Genomic DNA, 22085 nt, shown 5'->3' on the forward strand with positions numbered 1-22085 from the left:
TGTATGAATATATGGTAGTATCAGGGACAAGATGGTATTCGTGATATACTTGTACAATCTAATAATCCAGCATGCTTCCATAGTCCTTATCCACTCCAGGCTTGAGAAGAATAATTGGGAATAAATAACTTTGGCATAAGTTCAGAAACTATATACACTGATTTTGTGTGTGTGTGTGTGTGTGTGTGTGTGTGTGTGTGTGTGACCAAAACAAGAAAAATGTGGATGTTTGGTCACATTAAGAATTCATACTGTAAAAATTATCTCTATTAACACATGGAAGTGTTCTGATTCTGGTAGTGAAAATGGATTTTATGATTTGACTCAAATTAATTTATATACATAGTAATTGTGGCAAATCATTACAGGCTGTGCTTGTTTTGAAAAAAATCTTCAAATGATCAATGAAAAAGTTTTTAAGAAATATGAGCAAAATGCATAGTGGCCAATAATTGTAAGAAGTATGTGAAAATGATACAGAAGAAAACTTTGTTTGAAATTTATTTATGTGTGAAATAGTGAAAACAAGCAAACTGTCACTTCTTGTTGTGGACAATGCTACACAGATATGTAATTATTTTGCACCCAATCATTATTTTAGTATAATCCAATTACACATGAAGATTTTACATGGAAATACTGGTGATATCTTGGCTAGATGAGAAAAAAAGAACTGTTTTTTTATGAAAAGGTGTAATAACAATCTTAATGTTAGTTTATTGAATATATGTTTATAACAGTAAATGCAACTGAATTGTCTATTTTCAAGGTGTCTTGTAATTATGCTGGGCCTCCCCTGTTGCATGTCACGGACATCCCCTTAATACTCTCCCTTATTGGGGAAATGAACAGTTCATCCCTTATAACTTACCCTGATTTCTCTAAACAGCTGAAGATGTAGAGAAAATGCTTTCCTGTCACAAATGCTGAAATAATATTCCATTGCTAATACAATGGTAAATAAGTGGCATCATGATTTTTGCTACTCTAGAATGACATTACTATTAATATCCACCTGTCTAGCTTACCAATATCCAGATATTCGGGCTTTAGTCAATATTTAGTAATATTGCACATTTGCCTACAGAAGGCACTAGAATCAAACTCTCTGAGTAGGACTAGAGAAAGGTTTCTTTTTAGAAGCCTTGAAACTACCAGTGCCAATCAGCACAGATAATATTGGATTAGACAGGTGTCTAGTTTAAATGAATAAAAAGTAGCTTCTATGATGCCTTATTTAAGCAAAACTATAATATGCTCACAAGTTTGAGGTGCCATTGTGAATATTTGGCCAAGGGAGAAAGAGGTGAAATGTATTCATGATGCAAAAATATTTTTATTTATTTGTTTATCAATTTTATAGGCCACTCATCTTGCAAGATAGAATTCTGAAATAAGTATGTATGAATTAGAGAATGCATGCATACATGTATTTAAAAAGAGTTGTGAAAAGGATGTAGGGATTTTCAAACTGAGATAACTGAATATCATAGCTGGTGTTAACTCTGCAAGAAAGAAATCAAATTCCTATTTAGGATTTGGAGTTGTTCGTGATACAATAGGCTTCCAGTTCCCAAACAAATATTCCCATAAGCAAAGAAAAGAACTGAGTAAGATAGTAATTCTATAGTGACATATCAAGTTATATTCATAATGTATTGTTCTTAAGTGCTGTTGCTTTAATAGAATAACGAATAGGTTGAATTAGTGTACAATTTTATTATTATTCATATATTATCTGGAATAGAAGCAAGGGATCATGCCCAGATTTTCACATTCTGAATTTGCATGTAATCATCCACATGCAAAATTTGAAAAATAGACTAGAATAATTTATTTAAATAATTTTTTTAAATTATCCCTATGAAAAAATGTATTAATTATTGCTAATTATTTAAAGCATTTTCATTGTTCAGTCACAAAGTTACACAGAAAACCTTCAAAACTAATGAGTCCTAGTAATTACTATTTACAATTCTTAATAATAAAATATTTCTGAAGATAGCATAAGATAAAACTTGAAGCTTGTATCACATTATAGTATACTTCAGTGTTTTTTTTATTTGTTTTTATTTGCCATTCCTCTCTTATCCAACAGTGGCTATTTTACATTAAATATTGGGAGCATTGAGTTACCTTGTTTAACTTTTGTTTGGGATTTATGCTTTTCAATATATAATATGACTATTAATAAGATAAAATACAATTGGTCATTCTTTGTTTTGTATGTTATTTGTGGTATTATTATAACAAATGGGTTTAGAAATATATATACAATATTTATTTGTCAAGATGATTGTCTGCCTGCTGGATAAAAGAAAATGGGTAAAATTACTGAAATGCAGATGGATTTTTTATTCTACAATACAGTATTTCCCAAAGGATATGAAACCAGTTTTGGGTGTCTGTTACAGCTGATCTTTGAAAGAATAAATTAGGTTTTTCAAGCCTTCTCTGATGTCTAGCCAAAAGGGAGCTGTCTAGTTACATGCATTTTTAAACATCTGCTTGGAGAATCTAAGATCAAAATGCAAAATCTTTGGCTCAGCGGTCGTCCCTTGAGGAAATGGGAAATCTTTTATAAAGCTGAAGCACTTTCAGGCATATAGTATTGTCTACACAGAAAATTGTACCTACTGTCTACTAGAAGTGTAAAATTGATCAAATAGAGCATTGCAGAACAAACCTGAAGCAAATACATAGGATATAGAGACAGGGAGGGGAGAGAGGGAGGGGAGGGGGGGTGGGAGACAGAGGAATACATTAAGTTCATTTAATTTTTGTTTTCTTATAAACCATAAAAGCCTATAGTATGTGTGTATGTGGTTTTTAATTTTTTTTTCTTGCGCCTGTTTCAGAAATTAGACTGAGAAACAGAGGTGGTATTCAGCAGATTCTCACCAGTTCTGGAGAACTGGTAGCGGAAATTTTGAGTAGTTCGGAGAACCAGCAAATACCACCTCTGACTGGAGCTTTTACAGTATCCTTCCCCTGCCATGCCCACCAAGCCACTCCCACATAACCGGTAGAAAAAAAAAATTGAATCCCACTACTGCTGAGAAATTGAACAAGGTCAGTTTTCCAGCTTTATAAATGTGAATTTGGCTCCTCTAACCAAATGTTTTACTGGCTCAAATTTTTATTAAAGTAATATTAATCTATTGGAAACATGTTATGTTATTGATAATTAAGACAATTATCAATACATATCTGACAATCTTTCAGTGGCTAAATTCACATAATAAATTAAACCATAGTTTGGTTTTGGCATAGAAAGCCATGTGAAACTAGCAGTTTGATTTGAAAACAATGTATCTTAATGTGTCAGGTAATGGTGATTTATTTTACAAGGACATATAGCTTAGCTAAAGCTAAGAACATTGTGTGACCAAGGGATTGACCATACCAAAGATTTATTTCTTATAGCATGCATTTCCAGTCTTCTAGAACAACTGTATACATATCCATTCCGTTGTTACCATGGGGTAAAGCTATTTTTGCAAACCCTAGAAAGGGAATAAATTAAAGGATATGAGATTGAGACATTAGATTAGAAGAAGAGGAAATATAAATCAAGTTTATAATTCACTATGTAGGTAGTCCTTGACTTACAACATCCTAACAGATGCCATATAATCATTTATTCAGGTATATTATTTTGTATGGTTTCCGAGCCAGACAATACGTCTCTATTTTTATTTATTTCATTTCATTCATTAATTCATACACTTTGTTTTTTTTAGTCTCCTAATATATTAAGTCATTTTCTGTATTTCTTGCTAATTATCATACAGGCCTATGCTATTAGTCTAGAGACTTCCCATTATGGTTTGGACCACCAGAATGGTCATATAATGTTGGGTTTTTTTATAAAATAGGGAAGATTATGCTAGCTAACTTATGTTAATCATGCTTGTGCTATATGCAGTAATCCTTGTGGAGTGAGAAACTTAGTTTTACCCCAAGCAAACATATTTATAGAATCTCTAATTCTGATACTAACCAAGATACTTCTGCTCTCATACACACAGCATGGATTAGATAAAGTTGTTATGCCCAACACATGTTTAAGAGTTTCTATTCACTTTCTTCTGTCTCCATTGATGAATCTCCATAAGTAACCAGTCTTCTGCCTTACTGGGGACTATTGGTTTTCTCTCTCTAGGAAACCTCTGATTACAGAAGGACTTATGATCCATTAACTGGAACCCCTGTTTTCCCTTTGGATTTATCATTGCTACAGAAGGAATGGTAGTCTTTTGCCCATTGTCTGGGTCTCCTGTCACTTTGTTACTTTGCCTTTTATTCATACCAGTTCATTTCATAATTTGAATAATCATGCCACATATTCATTAAATTATGCTTCATGTGTTTTGGTGCTTGAATTATTTGCATGGGGCTTAAGAATCTCAGTTTGTTTTCTAAAGATCATTTTATGGTATAGAATGATCAGATCGTGTTCCTTTTATTTGAAACTTAGGAAGTGGCTACAAAATATTATATCCTAATGTGAGGAAGCAGTCGGTCCAGTAAGGAGAGAAGATGGCAAGGAAGTAACAGGCAACAGAGAGAAAGCAGAGCTAAAGTAATAACTATCAGTCAGCATGGGTTTGTTAAAAACAGATCATGCCCAACCAATCTTATTTCATTCTTCAACATAATGACTAATTTAGTAGACCAGAGAAATACTGTGGATAAAATATACTTAGATTTCTGCAAGGCATTTGACAAAGTAGATCACAACCTACTTTTTGGTAAGGTAGAAAAAAGTGGGATAGATAGCACCACCACCAGATGGATTCGCAACTGGCTGACAAACTGTACTCAATGAGTAGTCCTTAATGGGTCTAAGTCTACATGGAGGGAAGTAAGCAGTGGGATACCACAAGGTTCTGTCTTAGGCCCAGTACTCTTCAATATCTTCATTAATGACATAGATGTGGAAATAGAAGGGGAACTTACCAAATTTGCTGATGATACTAAGCTGGCAGGAATAGCTAACACCCAAGAAGATAGGCTCAAGATCCAGATAGATCTTGACAGACTAGAACACTGGGCTGTATTTAACAAAATGAAATTCAATGTAGAGAAAAGTAAAGTCCTACACTTAGGCAGGAAAAACCAAAAGTACACATATAGTCTGTGTGAAACCAGGCTTAATAGCAGTAACTGTGAGAGGGATCTTGGAGTCTTAGTGGACTACCAGCTAAATATGAGCCAGCAGTGTGCAGCTGCTGTCAAAGAAGCTAATGCAATCCTAAATTGCATTAACGGGGATACAATCAAGATCAAGTGAGGTACTAATACCACTCTATAAAGCCTTAGTAAGACCACACCTAGTTTTGGTCACCACACTATAAAAAAGATGTTGAGACTCTAGAAAAATGCAGAAAAGAGCAACCAGGATGATTAGGAGACTGGAAGCTAAAACATACAATGAACAGTTGCAGGAACTGGGCTTGGCTAGTCTAGTAAAGAGAAGGACCAGGGAGACATGATAGCAGTCTTCCAATATTTGAGGAGCTGCCACAGAGAGGAAGGGATTAAACTATTTCTAAAGCACCCGAAGGCCAGACAAGGAATAATGGATGGAAACTGAACAAAGAAAGATTTAACCTGGAAATAAGGAGAAACTGAAGTTGCAAATTGTTAATTTTTCAAGATTTATTCCAAAATGCTGGTGATCTATCAGTTTGTCAGAGGCAGGAGTGGTTGAGGACCCCAGCAGACTAACATTAATTTCATTTCTTTCTTCTATAAAAATGGGAATGCATCTCTCTTTTAAAAAAAACTTAGAATGTAATACCACCCCATATGTCTTAGCTCATCCTTGTGAATGGTTCTTCATCATATTTCTCCAAATGGGAAGTTTGGAGGTTCTAATGCATTATTGAATTCTTCAATTTCTATGAGAATATGTTTCTACTGACTTCCTCCTTTTTCTGCTGAGAGTTTGTAGTCAACTATCATCTTTCTAGTTAGTGCTGTTTCAACATCCTGTAAAAATTGAAGAGAAAAGGGAGGTTTGAAGGTGGGAGCAGAAGGATGGGAAACAGTTCTTTTGATCTCTATAAATTATTCTTAAACAAAACAAAGGTTCAAGTTTAATATGGATTCTTGGGACAAAGACAAGCTTTGTTGCATATTGCTTTCAGAAATATGCTACAGCCTGAGATACAGAAATACTGTCTGAAATAATATATTTATTCACAGCATATACCTATTCAGTTCTTTAGGGCTGCACTCATCAGCATCTCACAACTAATATTTTTTTCTATTGTGGACCCTGGCTTGGAGTTATTCTTTTTTAGAGGCTGGATTGAAACCGACATTGGCTACTTTTGATATCAATGAGGAAACGCTTGACTTTTTCTGTGTACATTTAAAACACATTTGTAGCCAGAATATGACTTTGTTCCTTAAATGGATTTTATTTTTGTCAGGGTCATTATTGTGATTTTTAAATTATTAGTTATTTCATTTATTTTTACCACTTTGATTTGGTTATGTTGTAGCCATAACCCCACCATTATATTTTTGATGTGCTAATTTATGAATCATTTTAATGAACAAATTATAATGCCTGCATATCTCTCTGGCAGGACAATTAATAATTATTGCAAACAATTAATTTTTATTTCAAATATGTAAGTAGTGACTTCTGTATGGGAAGGTTTTAATATCTTCCATTTATTTTCCTATATTATTGCAATTTTTACTCAAATACTATAGTTTTCAATAATTAACAACTAGGGCTAATTGGAAGAGTTAAATGTCATTTGGGCCCCATATTTAATGCCATTTCACTGCTGTTGCACTGAAGTACAGTCATAGATGGTATTCAGCAGGTTCTGACCAGTTCTGGAGAACTGGTAGCAGAAATTTTGAGTAGTTCGGAGAACTGGCAAAAACCACCTCTGACTGGCCCCACCCCCATCTATTCTCTGCCTCCCGAGTCCCTTTTGTTGCTCTGCACAGGAGAACAGAAGCTGGAAAGCAGGTTAGTGGGGTGGGGAGGGATTGGGATTTTGCAGCAACCTTCCCCCAGGTTTGGGGAAGGAATCGAGATTTTTCAATATCCTTCCCCTACCATGCCCACCAAGCCATGCCCACAAAATCGGTAGTAAACGTTTTTGAATCCCACCACTGAGTACAATATATCATTCTATCTGAACTCTGGTCCTTCACATACTATAGAGTGAGCTTTTGATATTATGACAAGTTATAGAATTGGGCTGTGAGTTTCTCTCTATTAATGATTTTTGCAGCATGGAATGTCACAAATTATTTACTCAAACTATTTTATGTTCAATATATATAAAACCAATGGATTCAACATTAAATAACTCTTCTGACATATGCTTGGGAAAAGTTTGCTATAACCATGTTGATAAAATCCCTTGTGTATTCTACCATGTACACCATGTGTTTGGAGAGGCAGCCATTACAATGTCATATATACAACTCTCTGATGAGAGAAAGTTAAGAACAGAGATTACTATAATTGACGGGAAGACAACTAATTTTGTAAGAGTAACACAGTATAACAAAAGGAAAATAAAATGTAAAAGAAAATATTTCAGCAACTGTGAATAGGTTTCATTTTAGATTTCATTCTAGAGCTAAATTACCTTTCTCCTTTCTGAATTTTAGCTTTATTTGAAATGATATTTTACTTGAGTGTTTGATTGATATGTGTCATGAAATTAGGATGCAACCTGCAACCTTCTACAATGCAGTAACAAATCTGGGACTATAACAACTAGTAACCAACAACACTAGACTTAACAACTGCCTCGATCTCATCTTCTGCAATAGTTTGAATTCAATTTACGGAATACAAATTAAAGAACCCTTTTCCAACAGTGACCACAACATGATTGACTTTTGTCTCAACGTACGTCCACACAAAAATCATCACAATGACGGAATCCCCAATTATAACTTCAAAAAAGGCAACTATGATCTTATAAACAATGATCTCCCATCCCTTGATTGGTAATTTCTATTCTCTGGTTGCAATACTGTAGAAGACTATTACAACATATTTTTACTTGAAGTGAAAAGAGTCATCAAACTATATGTACCATTAACAACTCCCCAAACCAGAAAAAAACAAATTACCCAAAATAATAAGGAAGCTTCAATCCAAAAAGAAATCACTTTGGCAGAAAAACAAATCTGGTCACGTTGCCAACTTCAAAGGCCAATACAAAAAATTATGCCACCAGATGAAGACTGAATACACCAATTATCACATTAAACAAGAGGAAAACCTTCTATGCACCAATTTCACCTGTGCTTTCTACAATTTTGTAAACAACAAACTAAAAGACTCAAGGTCCATCCCACCCCTGAAAGGACCTAATGGTAAAGACTGCAATGACAACACTATTAAAGCCAACCTCTTTAACACATTCTTTGGTTCAGAATTTGTGAACAGCAATGGATCATGCCCAGTATTTCCTAGTTGAACCACTGACAACTACAATGATCTAATACATATCGATTTTACAGAAGACATTGTTGAAAAAGCACTGCGCAAACTAAAACCATCTCTATCTATTGGACCGGACGGAATATGTGCCTACTTCTTAAAAAAGCTACCCACTGCCATAGCTGAACCTCTAAGCATAATCTTTGAAAAATCTTTCAGGACCAGCTCCTTGCCGAAACTATGGTTACAAGCCACAGTCATCCCCATCTTCAAAAAGGGAGACCCCAGTCTAGTTAAAAATTACAGACTAATCTCTTTATGCTGTGTCACCTGTAAAGTCATGGAATCAATTATTAATCAATCCATCATCCTCCACTTAGAAACAAACAACCTAACTCTCTATTGAACAATTTGGTTTTAGGAAAAAACTATCATGTAATCTGCAACTCTTACACTGCAAAAACATATGGACTACACAGCTCGATCAGGGCAAAGCAATAGACGCAATCTACATAGACTTCTGTAAAGCCTTTGATTCAGTGGTACATGACAAACTACTCCTAAAACTAAAATCTTACAGTATCTCGGACACCTGCATAACTGGATAGAAGCATTCCTGTCAAACAGACAACAAATGGTCAAAATTGGGAGCATCCTATCAAATTCTGTACCTGTCAACAGTGGTGTCCCTCAAGGCAGTGTTCTAGGACCAACTCTTTTCATAGTCTAATAAATGACCTCTGTGATCATATCAAGAGCAACTGCGTTCTCTTCGCTGATGATGTAAAGCTATTCAACACCACAGACAATACTGCTACCCTTCAAAAAGACCTCAACTGTATCAGAATGGTCAAACAAATGGCAACTTCAAATCTCAACAAATAAATGCTCTGTCCTACATATTGGCAAAAAAAATATCAGAAAATAAAATATAAGTTGAATAGTCAAGACCTTGCTGATGATCCAAACTCTGTCAAGGATCTTGGAGTACTCATCTCAAATGACCTAAGTGCTAGAGACCACTGTAACTACATAGCCAAAAAGGCGTTAAGAGTTGTTAACCTAATCTTATGTAGCTTTTTCTCTGGTAATATTACACTAATAACTAGAGCATACAAAACATTTGCTAGACCAATACTCGAATACAGCTCATCAGTCTGGAACCCACATTACGTATCTGATACTAACACAGTTGAGAAAGTCCAGAAATATTTCACAAGAAGAGTTTGCCACTCCTCTACTCATTGTAGAATATCTTATGCCACCAGAAATTCTAGACCTAGAAAACCTAGAACTACGCCGCCTTCGGTCCGATCTAAGTATAGTATATAAAATCATACATTGCAATGTCCTACCAGTCAATGAATACTTCAGCTTCAACCATAACAACACAAGAGTAAACAATAGATACAAAGTCAAGGTTAATCGCACCAAACTTGATTCCAGGAAATATGAGCAACAGAGCGGTCAATGTCTGGAATACTCTACCTGACTCTGTGGTTTTTTTCCCTCAAACCCCCAAAATTTAACCTTAAACTATCTACTATTGACCTCACCCTTTTCCTAAGAGGTCTGCAGGGGGCGTGCATAAGCGTACCAACGTGCCTACCGTCCCTGTCCTATTGTTTATTTTTGTTATATGTACCTATTTCATGTATTCATAACTATGTATATACTTATACCTATTATCTTGTAAGTGATTGACAAATCAAATAAATAAATAAATAAAATTCATAAGGACCAACTGTTTTTAGAGTGGTGGTCAGAAAGAAAATTGTAGTCTGCATGATTCTGAAAGTCCTTTCATTATTACTCTATCAAGTGCTAGTCCGTGACATATTTTTCCTTGCTTGTTCAGATTGATAGCCAATCCTAAAAGGCAGAAACTTTCATTATCAGTTCTAGGGCTCGTTGTTGTTCCTGTTGTCGTTAGTGTAATTTTATTTACATTTAATCCTAGGGATATATTTTAACTATGTTCATTAATTTTGCATTATTGGAGCTTCCAGATTATTTGCATTTTCAGCTATCAAAGCATAGAACAGGTTAGTCATGTTTCTTTCTCCAACTACAGTTCCTAGTTAATTGGAGTTATACATTTTCTCCTGTGGGTTTATTTCCATCTTAAAAACTAATGCTAGGCAGAGAATCTCTCCTGCATTTTACATCTCATTCACTTGCTTTACTTTTGAAAGAAAAGAACATTTAGACCAGGATCACCAACCTTTTGGACCTCAGGGACCACCAAACTCAACATTTTAAATCCCGTGGACCAGAGACCCTGGGAAAATCCCCCAACAAGTCTGCAGGAAAATTCCCCACCCCGTTTTCCTACCAATCGATCATTATTTAGGATTGCAGGGTACCGTCTCCAACTCTGAGAGAGAGACTTTTGGCTTCATGTAAGGAAAGCAGTAGAAGCAGCAGAAGTCTTTCTTTCTCTCCCCCAAACTCTGCCAGAAATGAATCTTTGTGAGACTTGTCGTGCTGGCACAGCCTCTTGAAGCAGAATATCTTGCAAGGTCCCAAAGACTCATTTCTGGCCGAGTTCAGGGGAGAAAAGGAAAGACATTTGCTGCTTTCCTTGTGTGCAGCTAAAAACAAAAGAAAGAAGCAGAAAGCAGCAACCCGGTGGCCAGGCCAAGCACATGGGGTGAGTGGGCAATTTCTCCCCCTCCGCACTTCCCCCCCTCCCCTCACTACTTCATGTTGTTCGCAATGCAAGCAATGCAAGTCTTGTGTTGCCAGGGGCCTGTGGGCGGTTCAGCCTTGTGTTCCTGCGCAGCCTGGATTAATTGCTTTGGGGGGTGCTTTGGGGGTGACATTTCACTGCAGACCATCAAAATTTTCTCACGGAACACCAGTGGTCCCTGGCCCACTGGCCCACTGGTTGGCTACCACTGATTTAGACAAAATATTCATGGATGCTGGCTGGTGTTCTTGCAGATGACAAATTGCTATGTATAATCACTGCATTTCCCTGAAAATAAGATCTAGTCTTAGATTAATTTTTGCTCCCAAAAATGCATTAGGGCTTATTTTCCAATTAGGTCTTATTTTCAGGGAAATATGGTGCTAAATGTATCCATCTGGCTGACAAGCTTAACGGGCTTATTTTGGGGGTAAGGGTTCTATTACGAGCACCCTAAAAGGTCATGCTAGGGCTTATTTTCTAGTTGGGTCTTATTTCAGAGAAACACAGTATGCTTCCTTTCATTATATATTTTTCACAGTGGGCTGCAACCTCTGTGGCTTTCCATTTTTCAGTAAATCCTGAGAGAAGATAACATAAGGTAGTTCTTTTTGACTTTTATGCTACTTTCATTAATCAAAAGGTTCCTAAGAAATGTCTCTTTTATGAAAGAAATGTGAAGAAATTGTACTAATCATTTAGTTATTTTCTTTCTGACTTCCTATTTACTAGGCTCCCTGTTAAAGTGACTGGTAATTATCCAGTTTGAGACCAAACCATATTAATGTATAGATACTGAAATAATATTATTTACAATAGGAAAGATATCTTAAACTTGGAACATTGTTACAGAATTCTAAACCATAGTCGATTGCAATATAACATTAGTTTAATCTTTGAAGAGTTAATTAACTGTAAAAGTATAACACTTCTTCTCAACAGTGCTTCTAATATTTTGTTAATCTAATTTGTTTTTAATATTGTGACCAAAATATCTTAAGTATTAAAAATGGAACTGCATGTAAAAGTATTTACTTTTCAGTTGATATGATTTTTATTGGCAAAATGGGATTGGACACATAAGGAATATGTCTCTGGTGCAAAAGGTCTCAGCGTTCATACAAACAATAAGTGATAAATCATGATCATAATCATCATAAAAATATAACACTTAGTGATAATCATAGGATACTAAACAAGCAATCAGTATAAATCACACTAGTATATGAAATAAAACAATATAAATCATAAGATACAAGAATCAAACTTATAATCATAAGAAAATGAGGAAATAGGTAATAGGAAAGATAAGAAGAGTAATAGTAATACAGCCCTACTAGGTAGTTTGACAGTGTTCTGGGAATTAGTTGTTTAACAGAGTGATGGAATAGGGGAAAACTGTCCTTGTGCCTAGTTTTTGCATGCAATGCCCTATAGCGTTGTCTTGAGTGAAGAAGTTGAAACAGTTTATGTTCAGAATGTGAGGGGTCTGTAGATACTTCCACAGCCCTCTTCCTGACTTGTGCAGCGATTGTTTTTTTCTGAATTTCTAACTATTGGTTGAAGTCTATGTTTGTCTTGTTTGGTTGCAGTGCCAAATCAGTACAGTTCGTTATAACTCCTGCTGCCTTAAAAAAGTTCAAAACATTCTCAAAGATCCATCTCATCCTGGGCACCCTTTTTTTGAACTACTGTCTGGCAGGTGGTACAGGATAATAAAAACAAGGACCAATAGGCTGAAAAACAGCTTCTATCCTACGGCAGTAACTCTATTGAATTCTACTGTATAGTGCAATATTAATGCAATATCAGGGGTTTTCAATTCAGTGTATAGAATGTGAAGGATGTGTATTTGTCTTTATTTTCATAGTCATAATGTACACCAAATATGGTATTTAATTTCGGTGTACGAGGTGCAATGACAATAAAGTAAACTAAACAAATGACAGACTCAATTAATTCCTTTGTAGAATTGTATCAGCAACTCTTTGGGCAGTCTGACCTTTCTGAGTTGGTGCAGGAAGAACATTCTTTGTTGTGCTTTACAACAGAATTGAAAAAAGTGACATGATCGTTTTTCACACTTGCAACTTCCCTATGGTCATGTGATCAAACTGCAGATACTTGATAACTGGCATATATTTATGACGGTTGCAGTGTCTGGGGCGGGAATCATGTCAACCTTCTGAAAAGCAAAATCAATGTGGATTCACTTAACACCTGTATTACTAAGTTAACAACTGCAGTGATTAACTTAACTGTGGCAAGAAAGGGCATAATATGGTGTAGAACTCATTAAATAAGTGTCTTGCTTAGCAATGGAACTTTTGGACTCAATTGTGGTCATAAGTTGAGACTACCTGTATGCACAAACACACACATATACAATACGTGTCTGTGGGTATGAATATTTTAACAACAATTTTAACAGCTTAGTACATTCTCACTATAACACATGATCTCTCTCCATTCCATATCTTCTATCTATAAACAAATCCCAAAAATCTCTTCATTCAGTAGAGTCTATTAATACCAGAAATAACGACAATCTATTTTAACTTGAACAAATAAACTAATTCTATATTCCCTTTCTTTACTTTTAGCAATCTTGGTCTTTAATTTCTTCAAATAATATCTGAGAACTTGATTTGTTTTCCTTTTTCCTTTTTTCTATCTCATCAAATCTTTTAAAACTTTATCAGACCTCTTTTGTAAATCCAATATATGCAAGTTATTCAAGTTGCTCTTTTGGTTTGTTATTTATATGTCCCTTTAAATTATTAAGACATCAGCTAGGTTCATTTGTATGTCCAATATATTGTCTTTTTTCCAGATCATTTTTAGCCTATTAAATTCCACATTGAAATCAATTTCAGTCTTGTCAGTACAACCTGTAACCTCTAACATAACATCATTTGCACACAATCTTTCTGTGATAGCAGACATTTTTGAAATTAACTTTTTAATTCATTATCCAATGAGTTCTACTTAGCTGAACAACAAACCAAAAAGGGAACAAAGAGCCCAGAACATCTCCTCACCAGCAATCAACACTGAGAGATTAACATCAAGATTAACATTAAACCAAGAATCAAGCATCAAACAATATATCAAAGAACTGCTAAACAAGATAATAGAAAACAGTCCAACCAAAGAATATCAAGACCACTCTCACCAGTACTGATAGGGCACACCATTAAAATATGAAATGACAGCAAATCCCATTCCCTATTAGCATTGATGATGTTACCTAGTTTACCTGACAAAATTATGCAAGAAAACGGGTAAGCTCAGAGGCACCAAGGACCATGCCTTTCAACACTGAACGACAAATATTCTCTATCAGAACTTTATGTCCATATGGCATACATTACAACTGTGAGATTAGATGGAATCCATTCTCCCAACTGTTCAACTAACCAGTTAACCAAAACCTTGTAGCTATCCTGTAGCTATCTGCAGTACATATGGGCAATATCATATATACCCTTTCTCTGGAGAGATTTTGCTAGCCAGGATCTAACTCTTGGCTTTTTTAATGTAAAAAAAAAAATGTAAATTTTTGAAATGAAATAAACATTAATAAGTGATATTTCATTTTCTTAGTTCTTATGTTTTATAAATGTCAGTTTTACTGTGTCAATGTTTATTCTGTTTTTTTTAAAAAACCCACAAGCTAAAGTATGTATGTACTCATGTGTGCATTTTAGTTTGTAATTTATCCAATTTTGCAAATAATTTCCATAACAAAATATATTTCCTGTAATACTTTCCTATATATACATTTTTGGATATATTTACCTAATATATATATTGTTATTGCTTTCAAACTAAACTGAAATTCAAAGAATTACAAAATACCAGTTTGTGTATTATTGTGAAACAAATATAAAATAAATGCATTTCTGGCATTTACATTATAGTACATGTAGTACATTTATATTATAGTATTATAGCACCCCTTTCCCATTTAATGACTCTTCATAGCATCTTTAGGTATAGTTTGATTACTCTGCAGAAGAGAAAGCCAGCACAATCAGCTTCCCACACAATAGATCACTTTCAATTGTGCCACAGGGATGCTAGAAATGATCACATCCTGTTTATGCTGATTAAAATGAACTTCAGCCAAACAACTGATAGAACAGGTGGCTGCAGTATAAAATGCACTCCAGCTCCCAGGTTGCTAACTGATAAGAGGTAGTATAGCCTCACATTATAGATACTGTAATGTCTTTGTTGCTTGAAGTTGAACAGTATCAGATCTATAATCAATAGAAAGGAAGATGCAAGTGGAACTCTGAACATCTTGTTTCCAAATACAGTGATATAAATTAAGCAACAATAGCTTGTCCTTATCTGCATCTAGATTCTGTTCATGAATATCTACCTAGCCATAGCCTAATTGTTTAGATTGACTGTTAGTTTATCGAATTCCGTGTTTCTGATTCTGTCAATCAGAGACCAATTGGTTGATAAGCATTTGGTAAAAGCTGAACTTTGAGGGCATTTTTGTACCCTTACAAATTGCAGGGGAAATGCCAACTTGCATTCTCCTATAGGTTGCACTGCTGGTATGATAAATGTGCAGCATAAATGTAAGCTGCTTGTTGCTATGCAGTTAGTAAATACATAGGAGCTTCTGTTTCAGAATATAGTGAAAAAGTAAATGTAGCTATATCCTTACTAAATATTAATTGTCATATTTATTGGGGATCTTTTTATTACGATGATATTTTTAATCTTATAAGTTGCTTAGAATTGCTTGGAAACTGCAGGGCCTTAAAAACTGACACAAATAAATTAAAATATTGTATCTTGGCTTAATTTATACACTACCAAGTATATTTGGAGTGAGATAATTAACTTATAAAAACGAATATTGTAATTGTGAACATTTCAATAGAAGATCCCTTTCCTCTTTGAATTCCTTTATACATTTCACTTCGCACACTCTCTGGGTGGGAGGGTTCTTACTTTCAGAGTTAAATTTTTATCTACTTTTTGTCAACAGTGACTGGTTTAACAACATTGCACATGTTTTAACAATTTTCTTTTAGATTCCATGTTTCCAAAATATGGTAAAATATAAGTAAATACTGTAAGAATGATTTCATGAACTTGTAAACTGAGTCTACAGGGACAAGATCTTGTGAATAAATTATGGTGTGAAAACTAGATTTTGTATGATCAGAAACAAGCAGCCTCAGACCAGAATGGTTCACTAAGATAACAAGGGACAGCATCATCTGCCCTTACCACCCAAAAGTAGCAATAGCAATAGCACTTAGACTTATATACCACTTAAGATTTGAATAGGATAGAGAACAAAGTCTTGGAAATATAAATGACATTAGCAGGTCTGAGGAGACGGGGGTACATTCTTCCAGGGCCTGTGAAGCTCAAAGGGGGCCTATGAAAGGAAATTCAAAGGAAGGGAGGCTTGTCCTTTCTGTGCAGCAACAGCAATGATCTCCCTCCCTTCCACCTCCACCACCTCTTCTCTCTCCCCTTCTCTCCAGTTCACTTCCACTTCTTACCCTGTCAAAATCCTTCACGGCAAAAGGAAGGAGGCACCACTGTTGGCTTAGTTGGAGGATCTGTGCATGCCAGCCGTGCCAAAAGGTAACTGGTAAGAGGTGGCTTTAAAACGCAGGAGGATAAGCCAAAGGAGGAGGGAGGGGCGGGCAAGGGAAGAGTCACTTTCATTTGTATAGACTAGAGTGAATCATTCTTCCAGTAAGAAAAAAAATCTACCTGTGGGCTGTGCGGAGTCCAATGCCGCTTCTCTGTACTTTGTCTTCACCCCTCTCCTTCCCAATCTGCTTTCTGGCAGCCACCCCCTTTTTTAACAAGCCTCTCACAGGGTGGTGGAGAGGGGGAGGGAGACCCTCATGGTCGTGTTAACTTAATGTTTAGGTGAGGGGACCCATATTAGTCTTGTTCCAGCACTTAATCCTCTTGGCGGCCCTGGACATAAGTTGTAAAAGTGATACAAATTTTTAAAAATCATGTTCTTTTAGTATGTGTTAAGTATAATTTCTATATATTTATATAATAAAGCATTTTTGTCATGCTGGTCAAATGTGTCACATCTGATTGCTACTATCCCACAGAAAGGACTAATAATTCATGATTTTCAAGTGAAATGATAGAAGAGTTTTGTGCTAATCTGTTACTGATCATTTACTTATTTTCTTACTTACTTACTAATCTTCTATGTTTCCTCTCTCACTGAAGCAACAAAATCCAGATCCCATTGATTTCAGTGGAATTTGCTGTTAACTGTATTTGTACTCTTTTTGATATTGACAGAAACACTCTCTATAGACAAATATCAGCTAATATTTGCTATATTTTTACTGAACTATTTCTGTTGTTTATCTTTTGGGTTGTCAAATGTCACAAAATGTCTCGAATTCTGCTTATTTTTTTTTCTATTGTCTGTATATTTGCTGAGAAAATATGTCCCAGGAGGGACTATGTTTGACGATTTAGATACTCTGAACATGATATCTAAACATATTACTGCAGTTTCACAGTCCTGATTGCAGGAGCAGTTACATTTCCCTGTAGTCTAGTTAACAAACAACAACTTGAAACAAGGTATATTTACATAACCCAGGAGAAGTCCAAAGCAGAATCTAGATTTTGTACATTATATCTTCCCTTTCTTCCAGATGAAGCTGTTTATTCAGTAGATAGTTATTTTTATTTGATTGACCCCCCCCCCTTTTTTTTTGCCGTGGAAATCAAATTAGACAAGATTTCTTAGAAATATCTTGGTTAGGAAAACTTCAATTATATTGCATTGGGTACCTGCTTTGGCATTCAGTTTTTTCACATTTTTTTTTACTCTCATTGTTTTTATTTTCAAGATTTTGTTTTTGTTATTCAGGAAGGGTTTGATGAGAGTTCATTTCATTTTAGGTGAGATGAAGTTTTTCAGAAATCTTTTTAAAAGAAAGCTGTGCTAAATATTTAGACAGCCTTGATGAACACATTTATTTTAAAAAGATGCAGGGAATTATAATATTTATTTTCAGTATTTGGTTGTCAATCCAAATCCTTGAAGGTACAAAAAATGGGTTTGGAGGCAACTCAAGATAGATTGTCGTTGTCTGTTCCTAATTTAATCTATAGTGTAGATAAAGAGCAGTGGTGAGTAAGAGCTTTTGTTTTTATTCAGTATTTTGTACTCTTAAGATTTACTTTGCCATGTAGACATCATAATCTTCAAATCTGGATTTGAATGCTTTTAAAAATATTAATTACAATATTTTTATGAAAGAATGCTACATTGTGCTACAACAACACCCAAAATCAATAAAGGTTATAGTTTTAAATGCAAATGCCTATTGAATTTTATGGTCTTTTCTTAGAAGAAGAAAATGTTATAGAATTTAACTATTAGTTTTAGATTTTCATATATTTGCTCAGCTTTTCTTTGGAGAAATGTTTAGATTCTAACCCGATAGTGATATGGGTGAAGATAATTCAAATGCAGTAGCTTAAAATAAGTTTGGAAGAGAACAAATGTGTACTTGATTAAAAGTCATCAACCATATGTTAAATCCATCCAGGGAATACTAAACTTTTCAGTATGAGTTTAATTGTGTTTGGCAAAATGAGAATTATTAGGGTTTTCACATTTTCTTGACAACATTCTGTTTTAGCTGTCCTGTCTGCTTTCCCTGTGACCTTAATGCTAGTAATAATAATGAAAAAAAGTAAAGGCAACATGTGGCCAAGTAGGCTCATTACTATTGAGAAACAGACTTCAAGTTTCCCCTTAGTTGGAAATCATTTGCAGAAATTAATATCCTTCCAAGGATCATGGATCATATAGATAATCCTGAAGTTATGACAATAGGGAATGGAATTTCCGTCACCATTCAATGCAGTCGTAAAGCATAACTTAAGTAAAAAAAAGAACCCCCCCCCCCCAAAAAAAAATATATCCGAGTCTATAACAAATAACAGGGAGATTTGGAAACAGGGTTAAGAAACAGGCTCAGTAACTGAATTTACAGCTAGCTAGTATCTTACAGCTTGTAGTATTGGGATTCCTCACAATCATCCAAATTCTTTAAAATAATTATTAGTTTTTACTATAGTTCTGGGCTTCTTTTTATCAACCTGTATTATAGTCTATTCGTTTTATCACCACACCCATATATTATTTATGATCTCAGACCAACAAATACAACTACAAAATCATTTAAAATACAAGAATTCCCCATGCTAGCTGGGGATTTTTGGGAATTGAATACCACAAGTCTTAAAGTTTCCAGGGTTCGACACCCCTGGTCTAGACTGATATACACACATGTAAACACACATGCCCATATCCACTTTCAGTCTTTATTACAATATGAAATATTTAATGTGACTCAGTTATACAAATAAGATACTTCTTTTAAAGCTCTGAATTTTAAGGATAATTGGATATATTTGTATATTTTTCTCCTGAATAAATTATTAGAAATACCAAAAGATGTGTTCGTTAACCATTTATCTTTAAGGAAAAATTGCTCTTTGGAAAAGAGCATGTTGTTTAAAGCAAATACAGTTTTCCAATAAGTGCATGTTCTCTAGCATGTTCTCTAGCTAAAAAGTGCCTTTTGAACTAATATTAAAAAAGAATGGTAGTGAATACAAGTTGCAGAAATTCAGATTTTTTTAAAAAGCACGAATAATCCCCAATGACATAGTGTCTGTTTAAACAATCTGTTTAAACTGTCTGTTTAAACCACAAATATACTATGTAATGGCTAACACATAAAAAAGCTAATGCCTTCAGAAGACCTTCAGCAGTCTCCTTTTTCCCCAGTTAAGTGTCCAGCCTACTACTTTTAGAGATACCAGTTGAAAAATACTGCTATAGTTTAAGAAGTACAAGAAAGCAGATAAAGGCAGAATTGTTCCAGCTTCTCTGTTTTTTAGGATCAGGCTTCTCTTTCCTAAGTGCAGCCTCACTACAGTAGACCAGGAAACAACCCTGCAGTAAGATTAAAAAGATTAAAACTATTTTTATTCAGATTAGCTATAATAATAGAATCTTCCTATTGCACTGTACTTCATCTTCTTTCTTATACTCCAGTGATTCAAGGAGGTGTCTGCCTGATCTGCTTCTGAATATTATGTTGTTTTTCGGGACTTAAAAATGTTTCAGCTCCCTTTGTATGAGTAACAGTTATTGCATATTTCTGTCAGGATCACCTTCCTTACTCTGGGTAAAAGCACGACAGTTCTGCTACTGGTGGAAGATATGCCATTGGTGGGGTGACCAAAAGGAGATTGCTGTACTTGGGGAGTCCCATCCTGTTTGCTAAAGGAACATTGAAATCAGTGAATGAGGGATTGCTTTTTTGCTTGACTTTCTATAATTTCAGGTTGCAAACTAATCAATATTTACATAATCACAGTCATTCAGACTTCAGTTTAAAGTGCTGCTTTTTAATGCTACATCGGTTATTTAGCAAAACATATCTGCATGATGTTATATGTTATAATCTGGATTATTATTCATTATTCATTTTATTTATTTGTAAAATTTACCTCAGGGTAACTATGAGTGGCTTACAATTGTAAAAAATAAAAACTATATTAAAACATAAATAAGTCGGTACAAAAAATTAAACAGTGCAGTGCAATTAAAAGATAGGAAGGCCAAGAGCAGAATAGAGGGGACGTGGGATAACTAGACTGGTACAGCCAGGTCTTTAGGCGCTTATGGAAGGTCAGCAGTGTTGGAGCCGACCTCACTCCACGAAGTATTTTCCAGCGGACAAGTGCAATGGCAGAGAGGGCCCATCTCCTGGCCCCCTACCAGACAGAATAATAGGACAGGCTGCAACATGACTCTTCTGCATGCATTACAAAGACCTGACCGAGGAGAAGAGATGGCTAGTCTTTCGCAACTCTGTTCTTTTCATGTTGCAGCCAGGCTAAAGTTGGAGGGTGGGAAAGTGATATGGAATCCATCTCTCTAGTTCAAAGTTACATCTGATCTTTTGAAAAATTGTAAATACTTGAGGTTGCTGTATTTTGGTAGCTGGGATAGTGAAGAGTATACAGCATCTGCTCACTGTATAACAGTGTCTTTTGATCTGGTGTAGCATTGGATTTCCTGGACTGTTTGTTTTGGGATATTTCAGGGCCCGTAAAAGAATCCAAAAAATTGTATTTGTATAAAAATTGTGGATAGGTTGATTGCAGCTGCAAATATATATAGAAATTTATGAATAGCTAATTAATAGCTGCAAACTACAGAAATTATGATCAAATCAAAACAATAGGGAGGTTTTATACTGATCTCTAAAATCCTAGTCAAGATTGAGCCTAACTATCTGCTAGTGTACCTTTCCCGCAATAAAGCTGCGTGTCTCCTCAGATCAACTGGAGAAACTCTTTTGAAGATAAGGAGGATCTGGAGATTTTGTCTATCCAGTACATGGGAAATGGCTCTTACTGATGCCCTCCATCAGTAGTCTACATTCTCTTAAGAATTACCCTTGGTTGTCTCCATCATCAAGAGGTTGGTGAAAATATTTTATTACTGTCAGACTTTTAATTGTTAATTTATTCTATTTAATTCTTGCTTTTTCCAGATTTTAGTCATATTATTTTAAATACACTTTTATATTTGTATTGTTGAAAGCTTCTTTTATTGCCAGAGGGATAGACTTGTGTAGAAATCAAACAATCAGTCAACCAACCAGTGCTTTTCGTCTTTCCATTCAAGGCCTTTTGAGGAAACAGGCAGTGTGTAAAGAAAGTATCAGTGGACAAAATTGTAGAGTTCATGGGTGTTGAATTAATTTGGAATAAACTCTTGGTAAGTCTTGGAAACCAAATATTCCATCATGTTAGAGCTGAGGTCTCAAATTCAGTTGCTGTGTTCTGATGGTAAAAGTTAAATGGGAGAATATCTGCTTCTATTGTGCATTAACT

General features: G+C 35.1%; 1 long non-coding RNA gene across 8 annotated transcripts in view; it reads left to right on the forward strand.

Moving 5' to 3' along the window:
- Nucleotides 1-22085, forward strand: part of LOC113434829 (uncharacterized) — a 102145-nt gene that overhangs the window by 15601 nt on the left and 64459 nt on the right. For all 8 annotated transcript variants that reach the window (XR_015743848.1, XR_015743851.1, XR_015743849.1 and 5 more), the window contains exon 3: nt 21526-21669. This is a non-coding gene — a long non-coding RNA (uncharacterized LOC113434829). The remainder of the gene's footprint in view (nt 1-21525; nt 21670-22085) is intronic.

Source organism: Pseudonaja textilis, chromosome 5, assembly GCF_049901715.1.
Source record: "Pseudonaja textilis isolate UNSWEBS1 chromosome 5, rPseTex1.2, whole genome shotgun sequence".
NCBI classification, from domain to species: domain Eukaryota; kingdom Metazoa; phylum Chordata; class Lepidosauria; order Squamata; family Elapidae; genus Pseudonaja; species Pseudonaja textilis.